The sequence below is a fragment of the Boleophthalmus pectinirostris genome, unplaced genomic scaffold, assembly GCF_026225935.1.
Source record: "Boleophthalmus pectinirostris isolate CB_2022bp ecotype Guang Dong unplaced genomic scaffold, ASM2622593v1 HiC_scaffold_1, whole genome shotgun sequence".
NCBI classification, from domain to species: domain Eukaryota; kingdom Metazoa; phylum Chordata; class Actinopteri; order Gobiiformes; family Gobiidae; genus Boleophthalmus; species Boleophthalmus pectinirostris.
Genome location: NW_026570970.1, coordinates 34,952,142 through 34,958,343, shown reverse-complemented (window position 1 = coordinate 34,958,343; position 6,202 = coordinate 34,952,142).

Here is a 6,202-nt window from a genome sequence, read left to right as displayed (position 1 = left end):
AAGCTCACGCTGAGCTGGAGAGCTCCACGAAGACAGAAACCAATTTCTCACATGACTGAAGGACAAATACGAACTCCACGACGACGAAGAAGAAGACGAGGACGAGAGCGCGAGAGGAGAGGAAGAGGAGATGAAGGAGGAGGAAGACGGGACAAACTAGATGAACCCCAGCTCAGACCTGGGTTAGACCTGGGTTAGACCTTGTTAGTCCTGGTTTAAACCTGGGTTAGACCTTGTTTAGTCCTGGTTTAAACCTGGGTTAGACCTTGTTTAGTCCTGGTTTAACCTGGTTGACCTTGTTTAGTCCTGGTTTAGGGTTACCTTGTTTAGTCTGGTTTAGACCTGCTGGTATTACGACATCCGTCCGGTTTACGACATGTCTCTATTTACCCTGTTTTTGTTTAGCACTCATGCCTCACAGCAAGAAGGTTGTGGGTTGGATCCCCAGGTGACCCGGGTCTTTCTGTGTGGAGTTTGTGTTTCTCTTCGTGTCTGGATGAGTTTCCTCCGGTTTCCTCCATCAACACAAAACCTGCTCCAGGTCATGAACAGTTGATAGTCAAGGACAGTTAACCACAATCAGTTCAATCATTGTGTCCTTAGGCAAGACACTTCACACACATTGCCTCGTATGAAAGTGGTGTGTGTGAGTGTGAGTGATGGTGGTGTCAGAGGACCGATGGCGCCGATTGCCATGGCAGCCGTGCTTGTGTCAGTCTGCCCCAGGGCAGCTGTGGCTACAACAGTAGTTTACATCAGCAGGTGTAGAGTGAATGAATAATGCTGAATAATGTTCTGTAAAATATCTTTGTGACAAAAGCGCCGTTTCTATTCAGACGCGCCGGTATTACAACATGTTTTATATTTGTGACTACAAAATAAATAAACTATTCTAAATATTTTAAAATATATCAACATTTCATCATTTCTAAATCTAGTTATTGAAAAAAACTAAATCACACACAAAGTCGGAGCTCTCCTGAAACTCTGAGAGAATCGAAACATCAAAAATGTAGAGCTGTATCATAATAATTTAGTAAAACAAACCAAAACTACTCTGGGTGATATATCGATACAGCAGCCCACGATATCGATACTGTATATCACATTAAATTATACGATATATCGGTATTTTTGCACACCCCTAACTGGAACTGATGCTGAGTCTGAGGACAACGACACAGAAGAGTTTGTGTGGCTCCGTTTCCCTCCGGAGGTCGAGGTCGAGTTGTTCAGAAGTGACACGAGGATGAAGAATTGAAGTGATTTAGTGATTTGGAGTGAAACGGAGAGTTTGTTCAACTTGTTCTGTTGTTTATAGTTTATCTGAAGAACTGTCAAATATGTGACGTTAGGGTTAGGTGTGTGTGTGTCTGTGTGTGTGTGTGTCTGTCTGTCTGTCTGTGTGTGTGCGTGTGTGTGTGTCTGTGTGCGTGTATGTGTGTGTGTGTGTGTGTATGTGTGTGTGTGTGTGTGTGTGTGTGTGTGTTGTGTGTGTGTGTCTGTGTGTGTGTGTGTGTCTGTCTGTCTGTCTGTGTGTGTGTGTGTGTGTGTGTCTGTGTGTGTGTGTGTGTGTGTGTATGTGTGTGTGTGTGTGTGTGTGTGTATGTGTGTGTGTTGTGTGTGTGTGTGTGTGTGTGTGTGTGTGTGTGTGTGTGTGTGTGTGTGTGTGTGTGTGTGTGTTGTGTGTGTGTGTGTGTGTGTGTGTGTGTCTGTGTGTGTGTGTGTGTGTGTGTGTGTGTGTGTGTGTGTGTGTGTGTGTGTGTGTGTGTGTGTGTGTGTGTGTGTCAGATGCCCTCTCTCGCTACATAGAGATGAAGACAGAGGAAGAGAAGAAGGATAAAGAGGAGATGGAGACAAGGAGAGCACAAAAAAGTGACAAGTCCTGATGTGACTGAACCAGGACTAAACCAGGATTAAACCAGGACTAAAATATGGACTGAACCAAGACCAGGACTAAAGGAGGAGTAATGTAAAACAGGACACGGCAGAGGCATATGTCCCGAATCCCTGGTGTAATTATGACAAAAATAGAACATAGGCGCCTCAAAAACTTCACATTTCATTTTTATTATTATCACTGTGTTTTACTCACAGTCTGTTTGTCTTTCAATGATAAATGACTCACATCTAAATCCAAAATACAAACTGAAAATGCCGAAATCCGGAGTCCTTTTCCTCTTTAGACGTCCACAGACTGTAAAGAAATCGCTCGGCTCCAGTCAAATGAAGCTCATCGACGCCTGCGGTTACAGGGGAGAATTCAGAGCTGCATTTTAGGAATCGATTTACAGACAAAACACAGCAAAATGAAAAACACGGGATCACGTCGAGCGGATTAATACGAACATTTTAAGAGCAGAACGATGAGGCTCGCAGCAGCAGTTACGGCCGACACACACTACAGGATTTGGAACCATTTTTAAACGTGCGACAGAAAGCGAACGCCACAGACACGAGGAGAATCTTACGAGACTTTAAATCCCCGATCGCAAAGACTGAAGTGGGATCTGTGTGCAGACCTTTGTGTCAACTGTTTCCTGTCTACAGTAAAACCGCTCACTTTGAGACTCTTCAGTGTTCAAAGATCAGACTCTGCACTTCTAGTTCAGATACAAAACAAAACTGGGTTATTATTATTATTTGTGAATTCAATTTGTATTTCTTTGTGTCAAACACCAGGACTTTTCTGAAAATGAACAGGTCAGATTTTACCCGCCCCTAAATAGAATCTAAAATCGTTTTGGAGCCTGAGAAGCTGTCGCCGCAGCAACGTGATGTTCTAATGCCGCCCTGGATCTCCATGGTGATAGAACTCTGCTTTATGACATCATCAGAGAAGCACGACGCTGCTTTAAAGTAAACTTTGAGTGACACAGTGAAATAAACACTAAAGTGACAGAATACTTTTACTAATACTTTTACTACTGCTACTTCAAAGCAGTGCTCTGCTTTATGACATCATCAGTAAAGGACAAGCACAAAGCACAAAGCAGTTTACTGTTTTGAAGAAGATTATAAGTGTAACACGAAACAAACACTACAGACACAGAATACTGCCACTTCTGCTTTGTGTACTGTGTGTACTACGACTACTACTACTGCGTGTACTACGACTACTGCGTGTACTGCTACTAGAGCTACCACTGCACGTTTACACTAGAGCTTTTCTCTCTCTCTGCTGCATATTTAAACAGAAAAAATGCCCTGGTGGTTTTTTAGAAAATCCCGACCTAACGTCAAGCACCAAATCTTAGAGGCTGAGATCCAGGAACTGCACGAGAGGATCCGAAACTTAGAAAATAAGAACCAGCAACAGCATGAGACGTTCCAAAACTTAAACAATGAGGTCCAGGAACAAAACGAGAGGAACCAAAACTTAAACAATCAGAACCAGCAACAAAATGAGACAATCCAAAACTCATTAAATCATAACCAGGAACTGCTTGAGACGATCCACGACTTAATAAATCAGAACAAGCGACAAAACCAGAAAATCCAAAACTTAAACAATGAGGTCCAGGAACAAAATGAGAGGATCCAAAACTTAATAAATCAGAACCAGCAACAAAATGAGACGATCCAAAACTTAATAAATCAGAACCAGCAACAAAATGAGACGTTCCAAAACTTAAACAATGAGGACCAGGAACAAAATGAGAGGATCCAAAACTTAAACAATCGGAACAAAGATCTGCCCTGGCGTTTTATTAGAACAGTCCAACCTAAGGTCAAGTGCCAAATCTTAGAGGCTGAGAACCAGGAACTGCACACGAGGATCCGAATCTTAAACAATCAGAACCAGCAACAATACAAGATGATCCAAAACTTAAACAATCAGAACCAGCGACAAAACGAGGGGATCCAAAACTTAAACAATGAGGTCCAGGTACAAAACAAGAGGATCCAAAACTTAAACTATCAAAACCAGCGACAAAACGAGAGGATCCAAATCTTAAACAGTCGAAACCAGCAACAAAACGAGAGGATCCAAAACTTAAAAAATCTGAACCGGCAAGAAAACAAGACGATCCAAAACTTAAACAATGAGGTCCAGGAAAAAAACGACACAATCCAAAAACTTAAATGATGAGGTCCAGGAAAAAAACGAGACAATCCAAAACTTAAACGATGAGGTCCAGGAAAAAAAGGAGACAATCCAAAACTTAAACATTGAGGTCCAGGAAAAAAACGAGACAATCCAAAACTTAAACAATGAGGTCCAGGAACAAAACGAGACGATCCAAAAAAACAATCGGAACAAAGATCTGCCCTGGCGTTTTCATAGAAAATCCCGACCTAAGGTCAAGCGCCAAATCTTAGAGGCTTAGAACCAGGAACTTCACGAGAGGATCCGAAACTTAGAAAATCAGAACCAGCAACAAAACAAGAGGATCCGAAACTTAAACAATGAGGTCTGGTATGAAATAACACTCTAGGTCTAAAAAAAATAACCTAATAACATTAAACAATGAGGTCCAGGAACACAATGAGAGGATCCAAAACTTAAACAATCGGAACAAAGATCTGTGCAAAAGGATCGAAAAGTCCTCGGTCAAGAACCAGAAGCTACAGGAGAAGATCCGAACCTTTTCTCTCACATGCTCGACTGCCACTTAGAAGAACAGACCAAGAGGATCCACTTGCAAGACGAATTGCTGGAGAAAGTTCAGATGAGCTGTGATGAACAACATGCTCAGCTGAAAGACTCCCATTCAGAGCTCCTCAAAGCTGTCACCCAGCTCAACCAAGAGAAGGTGAATTTGAAGGAGGAGCTCGAAACATTGACAACAGGATTCGGTTCCTCAGGCCCTCCGGGAATTTTTTTTTAAAATCTTATAAGAAGCGCATGTCCGAAGATCTGAAAAGTGTGGAGAACAGGTTATCGGATGAGCGTAGAGAGACAGAGAGACAACGACAGAGGATCACAGAACTGTTGGAGGAGATGGAGAATCTCTTTGATGAACATGAAAAGATCGAACAGGAGAAAACACATTTGCAAGAGCAAATCCAGCAGATGCGTGAAGAGCTGAAAGCTCACGCTGAGCTGGAGAGCTCCACGAAGACGAGAAACCAATTTCTCACATGACTGAAGGACAAATACGAACTCCACGACGACGAAGAAGAAGACGAGGACGAGAGCGCGAGAGGAGAGGAAGAGGAGATGAAGGAGGAGGAAGACGGGACAAACTAGATGAAACCCCAGCTCAGACCTGGGTTAGACCTGGGTTAGACCTTGTTTAGTCCTGGTTTAAACCTGGGTTAGACCTTGTTTAGTCCTGGTTTAAACCTGGGTTAGACCTTGTTTAGTCCTGGTTTAAACCTGGGTTAGACCTTGTTTAGTCCTGGTTTAAACCTGGGTTAGACCTTGTTTAGTTCTGGTTTAGACCTGCTGGTATTACGACATCCGTCCGGTATTACGACATGTCTCTATTTACCCTGTTTTTGTTTAGCACTCATGCCTCACAGCAAGAAGGTTGTGGGTTGGATCCCCAGGTGACCCGGGTCTTTCTGTGTGGAGTTTGTGTTTCTCTTCGTGTCTGGATGAGTTTCCTCCGGTTTCCTCCTCCATCAACACAAAACCTGCTCCAGGTCCATGAACAGTTGATAGTCAAGGACAGTTAACCACAATCAGTTCAATCATTGTGTCCTTAGGCAAGACACTTCACACACATTGCCTCGTATGAAAGTGGTGTGTGTGAGTGTGAGTGATGGTGGTGTTCAGAGGGACCGATGGCGCCGATTGCCATGGCAGCCGTGCTTGTGTCAGTCTGCCCCAGGGCAGCTGTGGCTACAACAGTAGTTTACATCAGCAGGTGTAGAGTGAATGAATAATGCTGAATAATGTTCTGTAAAATATCTTTGTGACAAAAAGCGCCGTTTCTATTCAGACGCGCCGGTATTACAACATGTTTTATATTTGTGACTACAAAATAAATAAACTATTCTAAATATGTTAAAATATATCAACATTTCATCATTTCTAAATCTAGTTATTGAAAAAAACTAAATCACACACAAAGTCGGAGCTCTCCTGAAACTCTGAGAGAATCGAAACATCAAAAATGTAGAGCTGTATCATAATAATTTAGTAAAACAAACCAAAAACTACTCTGGGTGATATATCGATACAGCAGCCCACGATATCGATACTGTATCATCACATTAAATTATACGATATATCGGTATTTTTGCACACCCC